This window comes from Triturus cristatus, chromosome 4_2 (genome assembly GCF_964204655.1).
Source record: "Triturus cristatus chromosome 4_2, aTriCri1.1, whole genome shotgun sequence".
NCBI classification, from domain to species: Eukaryota; Metazoa; Chordata; class Amphibia; order Caudata; family Salamandridae; genus Triturus; species Triturus cristatus.
Window position 1 is genome coordinate 505,827,026 of NC_140586.1, and position 22,327 is coordinate 505,849,352.

At 42.1% G+C, this 22,327-nt stretch overlaps 1 pseudogene across 1 annotated transcript in view; it reads left to right on the plus strand.

The window, feature by feature from the left end:
* LOC146834625 (vitellogenin-A2-like) overlaps positions 1 to 22,327 on the plus strand; it is a 130,778-nt pseudogene that overhangs the window by 58,827 nt on the left and 49,624 nt on the right. Inside the window, exons 4-9 of the transcript XR_014960052.1 lie at positions 14,438 to 14,586; positions 15,550 to 15,673; positions 17,176 to 17,333; positions 17,421 to 17,586; positions 19,481 to 19,606; positions 21,216 to 21,434. The product of XR_014960052.1 is annotated as a vitellogenin-A2-like (transcript). The remainder of the gene's footprint in view (positions 1 to 14,437; positions 14,587 to 15,549; positions 15,674 to 17,175; positions 17,334 to 17,420; positions 17,587 to 19,480; positions 19,607 to 21,215; positions 21,435 to 22,327) is intronic.

Sequence of the window (22,327 nt, forward strand, 5' to 3'; positions counted from 1 at the left end):
GTCCCACGTGCCCACACGGGTGACTCCGCGTGGCAGGCCGCCAGGGGCCAGCTCAGACCCCGGAATGTCACTGGTCCTGCCACTGCCCCAAGGTGGGGCGTCAGTTCCGTTGTCTGCGATGCCTTTTGTAGTAAAATATGGCTCCCTTGAGCTTTGAGCTGACGAGCTCCTGGACGACGCACCTGCGTGCCTGTGCGGGCAACGAGGCCTTTGACGGTTGTTTGGCGGCCCTCTTTTCCACGCCTAACTATTTTCTCTACTGAGGAGGGAAGTTTATCCCGAAACCCGAGCCATGTCTCGGGCGATATTTTAAAACCCGGGACATGTATCGGGTCTAGAGATCATCAGTTCAACAAGTACTTACTTGCACCCACTGGGGTGAACCACTCAAGAACTTCATGTTAGAGATCATCAGTTCAACAAGTACTGACTTGCACCCACTGGGGTGAACCACTCAAGAACTCCATGTACCAGCTTCCCCAGGGGCGACCCGGAGGAGGGGCTAGCAGAGTGCGGTCCATTGCGATTGTTTCTGCCTTTTGTAGTAGGCTTGTCTCAGTATTCTTAGTCCCGTTGCATAGCCTGCCAGCTGTCAGGACCTCCACGAGTCCCAGACATCTCCCAGAGGGATGTCACCCTGCGTAGTCTCTACCAGTCTCTGCACACACCACGGGAGGGGGGAGAGGGGGATTTGGGTCCCTTCTGGTTGATATGACGCTTGATTCCCTGTTAGTGCTTCATGTGTGATGTCCCCAGCAATTGCGTTGCCTGGTTGCCACTTCTGTGGCGTTCGTGACCTAGAGGTGTTTGTCTTGAATTTCCAGGGGCCCGGCTGATATATTACTCTAGTTCATCGTGCCAGCCACCCGCCAGGTAAACCCCCAGGTGTAGAGCCCTCTGTATAGATCACTACACCCTGCTCGTCAATGGGACTTCCCCAGCTCCCGCCGTGGCCCCAGTCACTGTGGGCACGTACCTGCACAGGTCTAGTGTCTACGTCTGTGCACTCCGCTTCCTTTTTCAAGGTTTGGCCATGAATTCCACCCCCGCTGTTCCTCCGGTGCAGTGCAGCTCCAGCCATCGTAGTTCCTCGGAAGTGGCAGGCAGAGAGATCACGCAAAGTTCAATAATGGTAGTCTTGGGTCACCTATTGGGTAGCGCCGTAAGTCGGGCGCAAGGTGTGTGATTACAGGAGCGTCCGTCAGGTTGTCCGATGTGCCCGGTTGTTGCCTAGACATTCAGTTCAAGGTTCAAGCGTGCACTGTTTCGAGGGGCAATCTTGGGGACTCCCAGCATGGAGGGCAGCAGGGTGGACCAAAGGCCCAGAAGAGGCACTCGCACAGAGCAGGGAAGGAGGGCGCCAAGCAGCTTACCTGCTGTGGAAGTGCGGTCGTCGGCTTTATCAGCAGCGGGTTGTTCTGGGTAGTCCGCAGCACAAGGTCGCAGTTGGTAGTGTCCAGGACCAGTTTGCGCCTCGTCACGTTGCCAGACCCACCAGACTCGGTCACCACTCACCGCGATGTCAGTGTAATGTAAGTGGCACTCGATGTTGAATTTCGCAGTAGTGAGCAGCTAGGGTTGTTTTGACAACACGGGCCTTGGTTTTCAGGGGCGCGTCGCCTCAGTTTCGGCCACTGTGACAGTTAGGCCTTCATGGTGTGGTCTTGCTCGCTGCCTTTCATGGTTCAGCTACCAGGGTGGAGATGAAGCAATCTTCTGGCGCTAGAATGCGTCTTGTCGCAGGGTCAGCGTTGAATCACCCTCGACTCCGATTTCGCGTTGGTATGGCTGCCGTCCTGAGAGGCAGTCTGCAGACCCCCACCCACAGATGGCGGGGAAGCAGGTTCACTGAAAGACTTGAGGCGTGTCCTGTGGAGTACCGCTCAGGTCTCCAGTGGGCTCGGAGGATGCAGCTGCTACCGTCCCGAGGTCTCCGGGTAGCACCCCAGGGATTGCGGCAGTGGTTCTCGCCGTGTTGCAGCTGGTTCGTGTGGCTACCGCAATCACGCCTTGACTAGGCCTCAGTTCCCCTCCTTGCACCTCTCCGGATAGGCCGCATGGCGTCTCTCACCCATTCTGTAACTCCCGTCCGGCTGCAATGTGATTTGAGGGTATCAACAGGGACCGCAGGTCAATATCAATGCGTTCCCCACATTTACTGAAACGGATGGGTCAGTGCAGGATTTCAGTCAGTATAACAAAGGGATGCAATGCGGAGCGCTAGCAAGTTACGTCCGCCATAGTGGCTCGCTAGCCACGCCCCCCATAATGTGGGAACACTACATAGTCAGCTCTTAAACACATTCCCTTTCAGTCTTGCTCAAAACTTTAATGACTGTTATATAGTTCCTTTCAAGGAGACTAACCAGCACTGAAGTAAAGGTTGCTCCTGTGGGTTGAAACAAGTCTCCAACCTCTCTGAGAGGTGAAAACCCACATACCAAGCAATATAGATGGGACAAGAGAGATAATACATGCTACCACCAATTTATTTGCCTGAGTCTTTTTACCCTGCAGAAAGAACTTGATTTGAAACTGCTGTAAAACTGACATATCTGTGTTGCCCAGAGACAAACTCTCTTATGTTTATATGTTACTTTACGGGCTACTTTGCCCTCTTTTCATATGCAGCAATTTTCTGTATATCGCAGTATTTGTTCACTACCCTAGGCGATGAGTGAAGTGTGTGCTGGAGGGCAGTGCATCACACATTCAGGGTCAGCACCACTGATTCCTTCAAATAATTCATCTTCCATAGTTGACAAGGCGTTTTCCAGGTTTATATTCTATTATAAATACATTGGGGCTTACCTTCAGATAGTCTGCAATATGCTCACAACCAAAACAACCGTGGCAATTCAGCAGCAAACCAATCAACCAATATTTTGAAATCGCCACCTGTGAACTTCGCTATTTCGCTTCTGATCCGCTACGCTGTAGTAAGTGGTTTGGATGCATACATTGGTGTTTAATTTCATGTCACAAAACATGCAGACCTTAGAACTCATTTTACTGTGCAACACATAAGACTGACATTAGATTCAGAGGATGAAATGGCGTGGTACATTGGCACGCAGAACTTTACAATACAGAATGTGTGAAGTATTTCCACATTAACAGAAGACTTTGGCCTTCACTGTTGCTGCTGTGTAATGTTTAGTATTTCTATCACACATCTGTAGATATATCACATATGATTTGAAACATGTGTCATCACATTCTCTCACCGTTTCCCAAACCACCGTGACAGAACATGTGATAATCAAGTGTTGAGTACGGCAACCTGATCCTTATATGGTTGCTTTTAATGGCAGAAACATGAATACCTCTATATGATTAATGCTATCTTCACCTCCATCAATGCTTTGAGATTGGTAACTGGATCGCAGTACCTCAGAGGAAGAAGGCTACTGGGCCTCTCTGCCAAGGTTTAAATCAAGAATTCAGTCCCTAACATTGTCTTCACTATGAAGTGAATAGTCACTCTCAATAAGGACCTCTGCCTTATGCACAAGAACAAGCTTCCATGGAAGGAAATGGTGAAATTCCTCTGCTCATTCTGGCAAACAGTCCAAAAGACTCTATTCTGAAAGTCTACACCTCATTGTTTAGAAATTCCCTGACGTATTCATTAAGAAATCAAGCAGGGCAGGCAGCAAGTCATCTAGCTGGACTGCGCTGCATGATATGGAAAAGGCAGGAATATACAGCACATTCCTGTCATTTCTAAGCACCGGCTCACAGTGTGCTGCAAAGCGCAACACAGACACCCTTGCACCATGGTGCAATGGTGCCTATGTTGTAAGCAGGAGAGTTTTTGTGCAGGTAGGGACAACAAAAACAGAATGCAGTACACATACAAAGAGGAAAAACAAGGAGAAATAAACACATCATTTTCCTTGTTACTCCTCCCCTGCAGAGGCAAAGCATTTTGATGCATTCCTAGGTTGGTGGATGCGTGGGAACACCAGCACTCCACCCATGGAATGGCTCCCTGGGGAAGAGTAACGCAACACAACAATTTGGGCTCTGGATGTATCAAGCCCTGCAGACCCACACAAGGTGGACTTGCAAGGCTTGATAAATCTGACTTGGGTTTTGCCTCACACTTGCACCCCCTTTGTGGTGCAAGGGTGATGCAAAACCTTCATAAATTTGCCCTTATGTTTAAACTTTCCTAAGACTGACAATGGTTTCCCAGGTTAACTCCATATATATTATTTTAACCTGGTACTTATATCCACCATTTAATTTACAATTCAACTGAATTGCTTTCAGTGTTATATTACATTTCCATTGTTTTTAGTAACTTGTTGTCTCTTTTGACTTCTGAACAACAGTGTGAACTTTGGCCTCCCACATCTGAATGCAGGCAACGCTCTGCACAGTGAGCTACACAAAACTACACTGAAACACTTGAAAGGTATCCTCCATACTACTTCTCATCTCGCCACGTGCTTGAAGAAGTTTGACTATATCCCCTGAACCCTAAAGGAATACAATCACTTTCTACCCAGGCCAGTGACATTACTTACAATACATCAGAAATAATATTCCTGATTACCTGACTCAGAAACTATTTATCTTGGCAAAGAATGCCGGACTAGGATACAAGACATGGATGCACAGAAGATGAAGAAATACAACAATGAAACAACCAGAAGGCTAGCCTTCTTCACGTATGGCCCTAGAATCTGGAAGAACATGCACACTGACATTAAATACCCCTGCCTTCCAGGGCCGTACTGGGAATTGAAAGCAGCCCTGGCAAATATTTAAAGACCAGCCCCTGTGTGGCGCGTAGTGAGTGAGCGCAGCAAGCGGACCTGACCACTACTAGTGGGGTTTGGGGGGGTTCTCCCCCCACAAAATTTTGGAAAAAGACAGACCAAAATGGTGCATTTTACAGCACATTTTTCATTACATATTTAACTATATTAACTTTCAAAGCACAGTAAATAGTAAATGATGACCTTCAAGAGCACCAGGTTACCCAGACATATGTACCCATAGACATTCTTACATAGAGTACCAAAAATAGACACAAATGTAGTGAATCAGAGAGCACAAAGTATAAGTGAGACCTAGCCCCATTCGGTGTGTCGTGAGCAAGTGCAGTGAGCGACCACTACCAGGGAAAGTTTTGGGGAGTTCTCCTCCCAAGAAAATGTTTTGAGACAGAAAGGCCAAAACAATGTATTTTTAAATACAAATTTAATTTTATTAACTTTAAAAGCATAGTAAATGATGAGCTTATGGTGCACCAGGATACCCAGTCAGACATTCCTAAAGTGAACACCAAAAAATGACATGTCGAGCACGAAACATGAATTTCAATATAACGGATTTATTCTTGATATATAATAGTATAAAGACATTTAAAAATGCACTTAACCTCAAACAATTGTGCAAAGGTTTGACACATATTTAAATAGGCTACTTAAGTGGGTGGCACAATAAGTGCTGCTGGCCCGCCAGCAGCATTAGATGTACAAGCCCTGGCACCCCCAGTGCACTTTACTAGGGACTTACTTAGTAAATCAAATATGCCAATCATGGAAACACCAGTTCATATCGTAATTTATACAAGAGTACTTGCACTTTAACATTGAACAGCAGTGGAAAAGTGCGCAGAGATACTAAACCATCAAAACCAGGAGGTCAGAAAGCAAAAAGACAGGGTAAACATGCCAAAAGATGTCAGGTGTAACACCCTTATATATATTCAAGACTTATATGCTTTTTCCATATGTCATTTACATGCACTTCATCATGGATCATTCCTAGTTTATGGTTACTTGGGACATTCATAACAATGATGTTCGTTAACTCAGAAAATTTTCACTCAAGCCTATCAGTTTCAATTAACACAAAGTTCTCCTCAAACCCACTGATAATATGCGGGCGTGGTAGTGGTCATTAATTTGCGGTAGTGAAAAAGACTTCTAAAATCTGGATGTGTCTGTTCACAGTATTTTCAAGTGCAATAAACATCAAATAGGACACTGTGATCATTTATGTCCATAGAGTAATAAACTGAACAAGAATGTATAACTATAACCTGAAAGATTATTGTGATCAATCTGGTGCGATATATTTTTGTTCCGATTTGTTGAGAATTTTTTTAAACACACGCTGTCACGAAATGATTGCCTCGTGAACAAACTTAAATTGAAAGATTGTGTTTTTATTAAAAGTAACAATTTGTTGTTATAGACATGCTGCTGAGAACAACATTGGTCTACACCGATGTACTCTTCTGTTCCAATAAAGCAATGCTCCTAGAGCGCTTTATTGCCCAAGTATAAAGGCGCTTTAATAATGGATAATGAATGTTCCCTATTGGACACAACAATTAGCAACCCTCTTTAGATCTGTGCTGAGTTGTTCAACCATACCAGACTCTTGGAGAGATGCAGTAATTCACCCAATATATAAGTCCGGCGCCCATTCATCCCCAAACAACTATAGGTTGATAGCCTTACTGGACAATGAGGCAAAGCACTTTGCGAGCATCTTACTTCAAGAATTGAGCTCCTGGGCTGACCACAAAGGTCTGATTCCAAAAAAACAAACAGGCTTTACTGCAAACTCAGGTACAACGTCCAATCTACTGGCATTATCAATACTTATTGATAAATCGCTTATTTCATCTAAGCTGGTCTTTTGTTGTTTCGTTGATTTTAAAGCTGCCTTTGACCGGGTCCCCAGTGCAGCACTCTGGGCAAAGTTAACGAAATGGGGATTCCTGGTCAAACTACTGGAGGCCATTGTCCTATTACACACTAACACCTGGATTCAAATTAAGCTTGGTACTGGCACACATCTGTCTCGAAAAATTTCAACAACACGAGGAGTTAAACGGGGGTGTGTGCTAGCCCATCTGCTCTTTAACCTGTTTATTGCCGACCTCTCAGCCGAACTGGACGAGACAAATAGCCATTCCCCTAAGATCGGTGGTGTGCAGTTAAGTAATCTTTTGTATGCCGATGACCTTCCTCTCTTCAGTCTTACCCGAGTAGGGCTGCAACGATTGTTAAATAAACTACAAGAACAGCCTAGAGGTTAACTTAAAGAAAACCCAAGTGGTTATATTCGGCAGAAAACGTTATGGAGGTGGTGGCAGGTCGTACAACAATTATGGTCTTGTTGTAGGAAAATCCTATAAATACTTGGGGGTTAATTTTGACTCCGGGGGCACCTTCGCAAACACCTTAGCGACATTTCAATGAAAGCCACAGCTCTCCGATTGAACTTCTCAAAGCTCTAAAAAAACTGATGGGTCCGAGTCTAACCCCAATGATGGAAGTCATGAAAGCCAAAGTTGGCCCCACGCTGTCATACGGTATTGAAATTTTCAGGGGAAAAATCATCACAGCATTAAATCAACACGTGACCAAGATTTATAAAAGTGTTTTTCATATGCCAAAATCTGCCTCCGCCGCACAAATTAAACTAGAACTGGGCCTTTTAAACTATGAAATCTCCAGCTTAGGTGCCTACTTAAATCTGTGCCATAAGCTAAGGTGGGCTGAAGCTGGGTCTCTTGAGTCAATGCTATGGTCGGACATTAGCTTTAATAATCTAAGTGGGACCTACAGTAAGGTCTTCAATGAATGTGTACAGCAACTTTCAGCAGGTGACCTTTGGAACCTAAACCCCAGTCAAACAGCCTTTAAAACCAGCATCAATAAGCGCATTCGCATCCTGTCCCACACCATCGACAAAGATTCTCTTGCCAAACGCAAGCATGCATGGGCGGTAATCAATTCTTACCAGTTGGCATCACCGTCGTCATATCTGCACATATTCTTTGTGTCTAAAATTGCGATTCATGGTGCTTAGACTGGGGGACTGGCACCTGCTGATACACTTACCTATCTGGCTTCGCACGTCAGATAACCGAAAGTGCAGGGGTTGCGGGCCCCGGTGGAATCTATGGAGCATGTTGCATGCCTCTGCCCTGCACTGTTGACCCAGCGCAGATTAAAATTGAGGCCAGAATGGAATAAACTTGGAGTTCGGTCCTGCAGGCAGGCAATCATTGTGGCTTTGAACCCAGAAAACACAGCCTTAAACATAAGTTTTACAATTTTTATTTATCATGTATACTGTAAATTTAACCAGCAAATTGCAGGCCCGGTAGCAATTTTAAAGAGGGCTACATGTGACTAAAACAAAACTATAGACCCACAAAACCTCTCTCTGCTCTCCCCTGTGTTTTCTATGCCTGCAATTCTAGGGTATGCAAACCCGACGATTCTTCATTGATACCGACATTTGACAGCTGTTTTAATGAAACGTTCACACTCTCTGGGTCTCCTTGCAACTCTGGGCCTTCTTCTCAGATTTTGACAGTGACACTCATTTCTTTGTTATATTATCAATTTTTAAAAGAATATTTTGCTGCTACTTGGTTTTAAAACACGTATTTGTATATAATATAATTGGTCATTTTAATTACCTATTTTGTATATGTGTAGTATGTATGTCCTGCTTTTACGGTTATATTTTTAATCAAATAAAGTATATTCTTTAAAAAAAATATAATAATAATAATGGATGTGCCTATTACGCGAATGCAATGTCAATCATCTTTTCAACCCTGGATGAACCATTAAGCAATCCTGCTGGGACAAAACCTGTGACCTGCAGACTAGATACAGATATCCACAGAAGGTGCATTAACCTAGAGAGCTAGCTTCAGCTGTTCAGCTTACCTCTTGTCATCCTGCACGTGCACGCCCATCCCGCATCAGTCCCGGAGTTGCTGTCACAAAGCAGCACAGGTTCTGAGCACAGACTGGACAGAGAGAAGACTCACGCGGCTGTGTGTCAAAGACCAGGATGCTCAAAATAGGAGCACTCCCTAAAGTGCCACTAACACTCATGTTTGACTGATAGTGAGGCTGTTTCACCACAGTGCACCATTAAATGTGCATGTTACCCAGCCTGCATTTGACACCCCTATTTTGCTTTGTAGACATGCTTAATCATATACCCTGGCCCTGTGTACCCGTCCCAGACTTGACTCCCAAAACACCATCTGGTGTGCTGGCGAACTAGTTCCCTGACAAAAATATTTGGCCTTTAAGCCTCATTTACAGTTGGTTGGATCTCTTTCTGTAGTACCAGAGCCAGGTAATTGAGTTAGAAGCCCAGAAAATGGTGATGATACTGAAAATGCAGCTTTAAATTACAAATAACATTCAGAAACAATGTTTTATTGTATTGTTCTGCGTTTACATCTGTAATGTTAGCACACTCACCTTGCTTGTGAGAAAGGGAATGTTTTCGTGTAAACAAAAGCTATTTTCTACATTTGCACTGTGGCAATAGCTCCAAAAAGTAGCGAAATCATTATAAAGCGGCAGTAAGCCTAATATCGCATATTTAACATGTATTTTTCCATTTTAACCTTTAAAAGGGCCATTGTGCAAATAGCAAACACACGTTCAATGCATGAAATTCTTTGGCTCTTACAGACCTTCTATTAAGGGGACTTTTTTGACTTACCTTAACTTGCCAGTTGTATATGAAGTGAACCAGCCGGAGGCCCGAGGAACTTACTTCTCTGCAGCGCAGGCAGGCGAATTTGGGGAGGGGGCACAGATCATTGGTCAGATTTGCACGTCGCACTGCACGACGCATGAGTCAGACCAGTGAATGATCTGCGCCCCCTCCTAAGTCACTGCCTACATTAAGGCAGATCAGGTGCCTAAGTGCCTGGTCACGAGTGGTGGTGGCGGTGTGGTGGCAAAAGTGTACGCAGGTGTGGCCTGTGCGCACCCTGTCCCTGTGCAGTGCACATGCACAGTGCAGTAACTGGGTATGGTAACTTGGGTTGAATTTAGTAGCGCGTCTGTGACGCACACGCACTACTAAATTCAACCCAACAACTGCCCCTCTGTCTGTGCGGGTAAAAAGCACCACTGCCATTCGTGAGATGAGATAACCTCACCAATGGCAGTTGTGTTTTTGCTCCGAAGAGCAGAGGTCAGAGTGCCCTGTGCAGAGAAGAGACTGACTCTGTTTCTCTGTCATGGAGTCAGACGCAGGCCTGGCAAGACGGCCTTCTGATTTTGTTGCTGGGTGCCGACTTAAAAAAAATCGGCCCAAGTAACAAAAAAGGTCCCCTGTGAAGAAAGCGGCCCCCACCCCTTCCAGCCTACCCGGGGATTGCCCGGTGCCCTGAATCACCAGTCCGGCCCTGCTTTGAACACCTGGTCTTCTCAAAAATCTCATCTTCTTTGAAGCGTTCTCTGACAGTTTTTACTTCACTTCTGCACAGCTGAGTTGCCTTTTTCTGCACATTATCTCATTCTTTTTTTATGTACTGTTATGCTTTATTACTGATTATAGCACTTTGGTGTATGCACTATATAAATAAAATGAACATGAAATCATTCCAGCACGTGGCTTGTGCCGCTAGCATCCTACAAAGCCTCTTGTTTTTATTGACGTCACAAAGCTCCATGTAAGTGCTTGAGTTGAATAAGTACCATCCTTTGTATTTTTTTTGGGGGGGGTGTTAGGGGAGGGGGTCAGTTATATAGCTTGAAATCGACCCTGAAGGTATCAGAGCGCTTTACATGAACACTAATTGCGTTACAGACGGACACATTAATTTTTTTAGGCACGAGGAGATTAAGGGGCATATGTACAAGGAAGTGGCGGAGTGAAGTGTTAGCCATCATGGCCTAACGCATTACTCTGCCACTTCAGAAACGCAAGCCTGCACTATATTTACAAAGATATGGTGCAGCCCTGCATTTCCCCTGCTCTGGCGCTACACTTAGTGTAATGCCAATGCAGGCACTCTGGCACCATAGTGCAAGGGTGTCTGCGTGCAGGGGAGGATTGTTTATGTTTAGGAATGTGTTCTTTCCTGCACATTAACAATCCTAAAATGTGATTTTGTCGCTTCTATATGTGCTGCACTATGTGTGCTGCTTAGTGCAGCACTCATGGAAGTTACAAAATGTCATTTTTTTAATGGATTGTTTATGTGCAGGAAGGGTCGCCACCCTACACATAAACAATCTAAGGCGATTTGCTTTCCATGTGTGCTGCAAAAAGCAAAAATGAGGAGAAATAAAGCATTTCTCCTCGTTTCGCCAACTTAAGACCTGCTATTTCCGGGTAATAATTTTGGCGCTGTCTCGTGTTTACGCTGCCCTTGTAAATAGTGTCAGCGACAAAATCAATGGGTGTTGTGGTGGAACGCCCACCGTAACACCCACCCCTTTCATGCTAAGTATAGCGTGCCTTATTTACAAGGCAGCGCTAAGCCTTGTTAAGTGGCTTAACGCTGACTTATAACTGACTTATAAATGAGGCGAGGACCCTATCGCCACCACAACGTCACTGAAAGTGATGTTGTGATGGCAATGGGGCTTGTACATATGCCCTTAATCACAGGACGTTGAGCGTCCCTGCCGAGACTTGAACCTTGAGACAGGATAGTACAACCTTCCTCTGAAGTGTGAGGTGGTAGGCTTTGTTTAAAGGGTGTGTGTGGTAGCTGTGACCAGTTCTTTACCTGCAGTGCAACTTGAAAAACACAAAATAACAACACACCCTTTAGGGAATCCTCCGGGATGAAAATCTTTTCCTGAGACTGGGCGCTGATACAGGGGGAGGGACGTGGATTGCTGTCCCACAGGGCACATGTTTGAATCAAGAACACTCTCTAATGTTTACGATCTCTGCCTTCTTGCAATTCAGAAACAAATTAACGAGGCATCACTTAAAAGAGGATAATTACGCTACATGATATGAACCTTCCTGTCTTAATGTGAGCAGTCTTCACACATATTCCTGGCCTCTACTCGCTATTCAGCATTCTATTGATCCCCAGCCAGGGCATACATCTTTATGTACATACTTGCTTCTGTTGCTGATTGCTCTCTTAGCAGAATTTCTTTAATAGATCTGGTATTTCTGTATTGTATTTGAAGGCTTGGTAATGCAGTGCTTGCTGCTATTTGCTGGGAATTGTAGGGATAGTCTCAGGGACTCACATTAACAGGAACATATTTCTAAAAGAAACTTTTAGCTCAACAGCATTTTTCATCTGTTGCTCATATATAGTGGTTTAATATTACTTGTACTTTCTTGGTATTACCAAGCATGGGTATTTTTTCTAATTAGTGGTAATTTGTGGGAGTGAGACTATGCCTATTTCGGGTTGCAGAGGAATTTTGTGACTTCATAGAGAAATTAAGTTAAAGAAATAATTCAATTGCAAGTCCAGGGAACTCTGATACGATTTGCAAAGTTCTGTAAAGGTTTTTTTTTTATCTCTGGTAATACCTCTCATACATGCGGACACAGTCTCCCTCAATCTACTTTCCTTGCAAAGTTTAGGAACTTGCACTCTTATATGCAAGAGAATTTCTTTTTGCAGATATGTAGAATACATTTAGATGATGTATTGTGGAAAAGGCACAGTAAAATGCAGATTGCAATTTGTTGAAAACAGTTTATAGCAAGTGAATTTTGTTGTGTAAAATTTGTGCCAGCATGCTGATTGAATACTGCCCTCCTATTCTGAACTCAGAGTATTAAAGAAATGTACTGACATGGCTATCTCCTTAACATATAAAGGCTGTTAATGTTAATTGTTTAAATGACACTTGTTGATGTGGTAAGGCAGTGGCTTTCCTACTGTTGCAGCAGGTATTGTCGCACCACAATTGAACAATAATGCATTATTAGGGTGGGAATGTTACAGATTCAAGAGCATGCAGCAATAATCTACACTTATCTATTTTTTAAAAACACAAAGACATTTCTCAAAAACGTCAATGCTTTCACAAAATTCTATTAAAGTGTCAAATAAAATATTGTAAACAAAACATTTCAATCCTTTAGTAACTGCATATGAAAAAACTTTCTTACATATATATTTAAATGACTTGCCCATAATAATGGAGCACTCTGCAAAATTCTGTAATAGTAACTTAAAGTTTTCCATAGGTTGCCTGCCTCTCAGATAAAACAAATACCATCGGCTTAGCGAAGTGGGATCTGAGAGGTAGATCACCATTTGAAGTAGAGAGGGCCTTGTAAATTCAATTAGTTTCACTAAATCCTGTATCCTTCCAAAATCATAGACAGTAGCTTCGTACAATTTTACACGCCCCCATAACATTCAGTCTCTCCACCCAGACTATTGTCCATAGGCACCTGTTGAGCAATGTACTGGATTTCTTTCACATTGTTTCCATACAATTGAGTTCATACATTCAGTGGTGTGTGGTCATGGATTCATTGGTACATCGGCAAAGACCGTCTTAAAGTGTTGTTACCCTCTTATTCCACATTGGCAGAACATTCTTTGAATCCAGACTTCTTTTAGCTAACTTAGTGTGTTCCAGGTTTCGTAGTCTTTTTTTTCTTTCTTTGATGGAACCAGTAGGATTAATGCACCCGAGAATATTAACTTCCAGCAGAAAACCAGCGGGAACTTGGCATCCTGCAGACACAGAAAAAGGTGCAAAACTATTTTTGAGTTTTGGGCGTCATATTATTAGGTGTTTCTAATCTCCAAAATGCATGACTCGGGTTGACCTGGATATACATAGCCTCCAGAGTTTGAGCAACAGTCATGCTGGCTTTGCTAACCTTTTTCAATGTAAAAATTAGAGGTTTTTTTAAAATAGCTCAAACGTACTTTTCATGAGAGCAAGACATTACACATTTTTAAGATTAATCAATTTGCCAAGAATCACATAATGTTGAGCTGACCCTGGGGTTTGAACCTGGTTCTTCAGTTCCAAAGTCTAGCCTTTGGGCCATAGGTCACCTCTTGCCAGTTGATTTTTCATTTATACCTTGCATCCAGTGGTAACCAGTGCAGACTTCAGAGAATGGGTGTCATGTAATCACACATATTTGGAGCACTCACACGTCTGACAGAGACATGGTGTCCTCCCTTATATCTTAGTAATATGACTTACAGAGATCTATCTAAGAACATCCAGCTGGTGGTCAATCATAAGAACACTCTTTGTTGTGTCATGGCCTGAGGATCAATAGGTTTAATCACATGATGGACCACTTGTGGCAGAAAAATGTAATTATTGGCAGATCTCACTATCTCTGAGTATGTTGCTATAGGACAAACCAATACCCAGAATGTAGCCCATCAATTTTCACTTTCTCTGCTTATTTCCATAATCTGGAGTCACCGGGGTCTGCCACACAAGGTACGTTATCCAAGAAGACAAGAGAACTGATAGAATCATTGTTGTGAAATCCATGGACCTGAACAACTGCCAGGAAAAAGTGGAGAAGAACATCGGCATGGCCTATGTTTAGAAATGCTCTTCTTGTCAGAAGGTTTGATTCTGTCACATATACTGTACTTAAATCAATACTTACTCCTAAGGCTCTTACTCTTCATGATAACTGTGTGTGCTTTTTACCACAGGTTGTAAGGAATTTAAGAAGGGCTGCAACATTTACTTATAAGATGAAGCCCAGAGATGGTGGTGCTCTAATCACTGAAGTAACTGCGCGGCAGGTGTATCAGTTTTCCCCATTCTATGAACTGTGTGGTGCAGCTGTAATGGAAGCCAGGTGTGTGTCTTTCATATAATCATCAGTCTCATTGTGTGCTGTGCTGTACAAGACCATCATGAAAGTAGATATCCTGTGCCCAAATGTTCATAGCAGTGTTAATGATGAATTTAGCAATTTCAACTTAATTTAGAGAATTTATTTTTCAGTTAAACAGCTGCTCTATATTTTAAAAATAACTTACATAATAATGTGACTCGCTACTAAACCAGCAAAGACATGTTCCTAGTAATAGAAAGACTGAAACATTTAAACATTAAATACAAAGTATTCAATTAATAGTTTGCAGTTTAAGTCTTTCCCATTTGAGAGTCAGCTACTCACTGTCCTTCTCTTAGATGCAGTTTTGTCTCCATAATAAAACAAATGTGGAAAATGCTTCTTTGTCTGCTTATAAGTGAAAGGATAACTGACACTGCCATCTTTATTGCCTTCTGTTTTGAATATTGAAACAACATATATTTATAGATGCTTTCATATCTTAACTTGTACCTAAGACATGATCATAATAAGGCAGTAGCTTTTAGGAGCTGTGAGGACTTGCAATACTCTAATTATTGTGCAACGTCATTTGCGGCTTGCCAACACACACATCAAGAGCAATGGAATTAGCTTGGTTCCTAAATGCTACCACGAAGACTGGTTATACAATAGTGTATAATTCAGATGATCAGCAAACAATTCTAAAATGATCCAAGGCATAATGAGGTGAGAATGTGGTTTGACTATCTAACTTTCATAGTGAACCATCAAAAGCATTCAGCACTCGAAGGAAAATAGCATTTTGACTATTGAAGCCTTTTCCTAAAGACTTGAAAATGGCCATGTCTTAGGTCATCTGCAATTTGGCAAACTAATAGGTGGCACTGTAGAACTTCTCCCTACGTGACCTCCTTATTCAAGCTCTAGGCCTTGACAACACAAATGGGGAATACATACATTTTCTGTTTATCTTTCTTTCAGGCAAGTGCTCACTTTTGTGGAAACTAAAAGCAATCGAGTTAACTCTCCTCAGACTGAACTGCAGAACCGTGGGGGTCTTCAATACCAGTTTGCTTCTGAAGTTTTGCAGATGCCAATTCAATTAGTAAAGACAAGGAGTCCTGAGACATGTACATCTCTATGCATCAGTGTGCATGTAAACCTCACATCTTCACAAATAAACACTTACTCTGGATTTCAACACAGTACGCAGCAATAAAGAAACACACAAAAATAGATTTTATTGAACAAGTCAATTAAAGGATACATTCATTATTAATTTTTATTTTAAAGCACTGTAAATAACTGTCAATATTACTTGTACAGCCTTCAAATCATGAATGGAGTGTCAGGCACACTGGAATTGAAACCTTCGACACATACAAACCAATATATGTTCAGGAGCGAGATCTTATTTCAGTGAGCCGTTTTCCTTGCACATTCAGTCCATCTCCCCATACATGCACAGTGGAAAATACAAAAGAGTCATACATCTCTGATGTGTGCCTAGTTACCAAAGAGATCTGTTTTTTCACACTTGATACTAACATTTTAGAGGGGCCATTTGTGAATATACACATAGAATTATAGTGTATAACATCGAATACCTGGGATGTTTTTAACCGGGGGGGTTCTGAGTGTCATCCTGCTATTCACGATATACCCATCTTATGTTATGTATGGCCCCCAAACTCATGTGCTCCTGCTTTCGACTAATTTGAAGAAGTACAGAAGTAATGGGGGAGCCATGCATATCATCTCCTCTCCCTCCTGTCCCAAATGGTCAAATGTAAAAAAAAATCCCGGGCCACCTTGAGCCAAACCCTACTACCCTCCCACACCCTACCCTCCCAAAACTGTGCTAGAGCCAGTTCCTTAGGCTCTCAGGCTGACAGGCTCTCAGAGAGTCCTGTAACAGCAGTCTGGAATTCCTTTATGATGTAGCAAAAGTGGGGATCAACCCATATATCTAATCCTCAGTCGGTCACTCCACACACAAAGATCTTAACCAATGATGTATTGAAAGCGATCGATCAATAGGACCCAACACAGGCTCCATTAGCAGTCAGTCAAGCAAAGAGTTGTTCCTTTTGTGGTCTCATTTGTGGTCTCACTATTTACAGAGGTTCTATGGCACAGGCTGTGCTTACATTTGGGAAACAATTCACGGATATACTTGGGAAAAAAATCTCTCATTTATTACTTTTTTTAAAAGATTTCGCTAGCACCAACCAGCCCTCAAGATGTAACAGAGTGTAGTTAGTACTGGTATAAAAGTTATGCAATAGGAGCCATACAATGATTCTGTTATTACACTGAAGGTTTTATGCCTTCTGTTTTTGCCTCTGTTTTTTTTGATGATAAATGTCATCTGTTGTTTGTCACACTGATGCACGCTGCACCTCTAGAGCATCCCTCTCTGGACAATTCTAGGAACTTACCCATCAACTAATGCAACATGGACCAATGCCCCTACAGACAGTAACAACTACCTTTAGCAATTTGAATCTTGCTTTTTGGGAGATATTGTCCATTATGTTTCATTCTCTTTTTCCTGAATATTTTCTTTTTTTAAATGAATTCCATTGATTTTCCTTTTTGGTACAGGTTGCAGAAACGCTGCAGCATTTAGTGCAAAATAATCAACAACAGTTACATGCCGATGCTCCTGCCAAATTCTTACAGCTTGCCCAGATTCTTCGTGCTGCAAACTACGAAAATATCCAAGCCATATGGAAGCAGTTTGCAGAAAGACCTCAGTACAGGTGATTATTTATCATAATGTCACAGCAATGACTTATAATACTGGGATTGCTTCTGTTTAACTCTTGGGATTTGTATGTTATATGCAGACGCTGGCTGCTGAATGCCATCCCAGCAGTGGGAACCATTGATGCACTGAAGGTTATCAAGCAGAAGATCCACAATGAGGAGCTGAGCCCCAGGGAGGCAGCCCAGGCTGTAACCCTAGCTGTCCAGTTCACTAAAGCAGATCACCAGACCTTACAAGTCGCTCAAGTGAGTCAGCTCAGATGTTTGTAATTTCATTACAAGGACATATTCTGCATAAATCATATGAGGAGGACAATGTTGTATCACTTAAGCTAAATGGGTGATAAAACACCCAAACGCCCTCACTTAATGGCTCCCCGAACTGGGGCCTGGGTCAACATATATGCAATACCATCAAATCAGTGTTACAGTAAGGGTACCTCTGCTGAAGTACAAAGCAAACTACAACATTATTGTCATCAGTACCATTGACTTGGATCCTATTTACTCCATAAACACTGGAACAATAGTCAGGACACATGATTATCTAGGGGTACTCATCCACAGTTGATTTCAAATTTACTTCCTGAGTCACCCACAACTAAAGCTATATTTTCTATCACAAGGGTAAGTTAATTTACTCACCCATCTGTGGTTCATGTGACTACCCTTCCCCAATGGACTGCTAAACTTTGTTTGTCTGTGAGGAGAGCCTGGCTCTTTTGATTTCTTGGTCAAGAGGATAATGATTTGTGGTTTGGGACAAGGCATACCAGCAGGATAAACTGTGGGGCCATTTGAAATGGAGTGTTAAAAATCTGATTTATCTTTGTAATCATTTAATCCCAGTCTGAAGATGAACTATTTTAGTGCCCAATTTGTAACACTGAAAAAACCCCAAAGATAACGGTTGGAGTCCTTGGAAAAAGTTTCAGCAACTACCAATCACTCAGGCTGCAGTCCAGTTCAAGATTTTAATCCCACTATGACACTTCAGATGTACAAATCAGCCTTGGTCTTGTTCCAGTAGGAACAATAAATACCAACCTAATCTAATGCCTGGTCTGAATGGGAACACAATTGATTGCCCTTTTTACACCTTCTAAATAATGAATTGCTTCAATCCTGTGGCACAATGAGCACAGGAAACCATAAATGTGATGTGTGGAATGCTTGCAAAACGCCTTAGCCACTGATAAGCACTAGAGTTGTATTCCAGTCCCCATGTTTTACCTTCAATGTCACTTCAGACCGAGACCAGCCTTATGCAAGTCAGCTTTGGTCCTGCTTCAGAAGGAATCGTCCAGCTTGAATTTCCAGGCCACATCCCATCTGAATGAGAACACAAGCAATCCAAACCATTTTTTCCGACACTATGCCACATCAGCTGGTGCGGGGTTGCTTCTCTCCTTGATGGCCTGTCTGGCAGTTTGGGCTGCACTGTTCCCACTGGAACAGGCTAATGATGGATTTTCATTTGACTGATCTCTGCTAGATGTTGGATAAACAACAATGACTGGAATGCAGACCCAAGTGATCTTCAGTGCTAAAATGAATTCTAGCATCCCATCCATCAGTTTGCTGCTAGAGGCAGTTTGTAAAAAATGTCTCACTTAGGATGCAAATTATAATTTTCATTTCCTAAACAGGACTTTTAAGAAGAATTCGGCATAGGTATTTTTTCCAAATCTTCTGCATTTCATACTATTGGCAACAAGTGAAATTCTCATTTTAACTGTATTAGAACTGCTCTGTCCATAACTCCATGCCACCAATGGCTTTTAAAACCACCTTGTCGTTGCTATTACACACCTATAGTTAATTGGGCTCACCAATTCACCAATATATTCTTAGCAGCCTAGCCTCTATTCTACCAGTGTATGAGGTTCCACGAGGAGTACAAAATCTCATGTTAACCAAGTCCCATCTTGGAAAATCAGTTGTTAAAAGGTTGTTCTCTAGAGTGCAGCCATATATAATATAACTAGATGATGTTAGTTTTTGTAATGTGTTTGCCATCTCTTATTTTGAACTATATTTTACATAATTGCAAAAATATGAAAATATCCATAACATGAGTGGTGTATAAAATAAACATGATCTACATGCCAATGGTTTACCTCTGTCCCTAACCCTGCAGGATTTAATGAAAGTGGCGCAACATCAGAAATCCCCTGTTGTCTACAAGGCAGCGATCCTGGCATACGGGTCCATGGTGAACAAGTACTGTGGTGCACACTCTTCCTGTCCTGAGGAAGCTCTATCCGTGAGTAACTTTTCAGTATTGACCAGGAAAATGATTTTCCATGAAACATATTTATTTTATTTACAGCATTAGTGTCCCTCATTCAACCTATATGCTAATGTATATGCATTAACATACAAAAACAGCATCTGTGACCATTTTGTGTCCATTCGTACCACCTGGTAGGCACGTGTAGAAAGTGCTGAATCAAATCCAGAAATAAGCATGTTATGTCCTCATCTCCTAATAAGCACCAATACTAAAACAGTTCCTAACTCTATTTGCACACCCTCAGATAAATGTACCAGGTGGAAATAATTCTCCTGCATGCATGCAGCATATCCAGTAGACCATGGCTCATGTGGAACATGGGTGTCTTTATGACAGATTACTTTTTTCCTTTTAATTTGTGGTAAAGATCAAAATCTTTAATGGATAAGTGTAGTTTATGTACAGCAGTATTAACTTAGGTTCCCTACATGCAGGTGTAGGAGTTGTTGGTGGCTTTCGTGGAGAGCCCTTATATTGAACGCACAATTTGAAACCCAGTTATTCACTGCTATGGCACTAGTGGAGTGAAAACTACAGAAGCGGAAACCATCTTTCATTTGGATTCTGGGAAGGGGTAGAATGTAAGACTAAGAGGTCTTTAGAGAAGGTGGCAACATGCTGGGTATTTTAATCTATCACATAGTTTAAAGCACAGGTTCTTAGCTTAACCTGTGGTCTATGGACTCCTCTGGGGCGGGTTCTACAACTGCTTAGAAAATTAAATATTAAATACATTATTTAAGTGTATATAAATAATGAAACAAAGTGTAAACATGACAAAAAATGTGAATGAATTTGATATTGAAGGCTACAAATTAAGTTAGTATCTTCACATTGATTCATGAGAGCAGAGCAAGTGCATCAAATGTGTTTGATAAGGGCCTGTTTCTGTATGTTTTGTGTATTGTTTTGCGGTTCAAATCATCTCAACTGGTTAGGCTGGAGTCACTGGTTTCCAATAATGACTCATTGGGGGTCCCCGGATTCCAGTAATGATTAGGTGTTGGCCCACAGAAGTCAAAAGGTTGTTAACCACTAGTTTAAAGGATGCAGTTTGGCAACTCAGTGAGGTAAATGCTCACCTCTGACTTCTGTGAGCTATCTGGAGATCTTAGTACAAATCTCAAAAAGACCAAAAAGGCCAAATCAGCTTTCCATTTTTCAGAGGTTGGCAAATTGAGCACAATTTAATTAGCTAATAGTAACTCCTTCTGTTTAGTGCTCTTGAAGACTATTGTGAGAATGACTCTACTTCCTCTGCATTGCTCATTTATGGAATATATTGGGTGATTTTCATGGGGGAGCTTACATGATATAAAATGGTGGATGAATAAATACATGTCAGTAGATTGTGTTTTTCACATCGGATTGAGAAGTTACATCATTGATATCGCAAACTTCACTTTCATTGTCTAAAACATCATGTCTGGGTGGAAAACAGCTATGTTATTAACATATATCCTTCTATCATTCTTTATGGAATTAATATATAAATGAATGTACAAATGAAGATTTGGCAAGAGAGCATGACATTGAAAGAGAGGCAAAATAATGAGCATTAGATGTGTTTCTTTTGCAGCCCCTCCATGACTTTGCAGCTGAGGCGTCCAACAATGCCCATGAAGAGGACATGGCGCTGGTTCTGAAGGCTCTTGGAAATGCAGGACAGCCAGCCAGTATCAAGCGGATCCAGAAGTTCCTGCCAGGATTCGCCTCCAGTGCTTATCAGCTCCCTGTTAGGATCCAGACTGATGCAGTGATGGCTTTGAGAAACATTGCAAAGGAGGATCCGAGAAGGGTAAGAGAGAAGGAGCAAGATTCATCAAAGCAACCATCATACAAAGATGCATACCAGCTTCAAAAGAATAATTGACAAATTTACCCTAAGCACAATGTTTGATTGAATATCCCTTTCACTGGGTTGGTTTGCCTACGTACTAGCACCATAAAAAACCTAGAACAGCTCAGAAGCTTCATCTTTACACAAAATACAATGATTAATGTAGTTATTTGTGGCTATGTGCACTGATTGTGGTCTGGTGGGTCATTAAAGGGCCAACTATACTTCATATCTTGGCTACACTTCATGCACAAGTGGCGCTGTCTTTCAAAGATGTGTTACCAAATGTTGTTCAAATAGAATCATACTAGATAGGGCATCTGAGTGTGTGTGCCTTCATACGTGCTTGTGTGCCCTAATTTCATCTCTGGACGTTTTCGTAAAATTTTCCTATATCACATTCTGGTGTCAGTAAATATCCCACTTACAGAGTGGCATGAATATATCTCAGATTTAACATAAACCATTGCTAATTAGCCAACGAAACATTCTCTGATCTACTGTATTCCCCAAGCAAGAACATTCAATTTACCTTTCCATGGAAGGTTTGTGTAGTTCCAATGTAGTGGCATTCTAGCATTCTATGTGCACACCATACATATCAGTATGAGTATAACGATTCTACTGAAAAATATGTTTATTGTTCAGGCACGTTGGTAGTAATTTTACATTAGGTATGCCTTCTTTTAAAGCAACACAACAAAAAGAAAATAGATCACATATGTTAAACATAGTATGAGTTGAAGTATACATTTATTTATTCTTGATGTCATTTAATATACTCAGATAGTCCACTGGATGGGTGTTTACAAATACTGTCATTCTCTCAGTCAGGGTTTCTGGAAGACTCC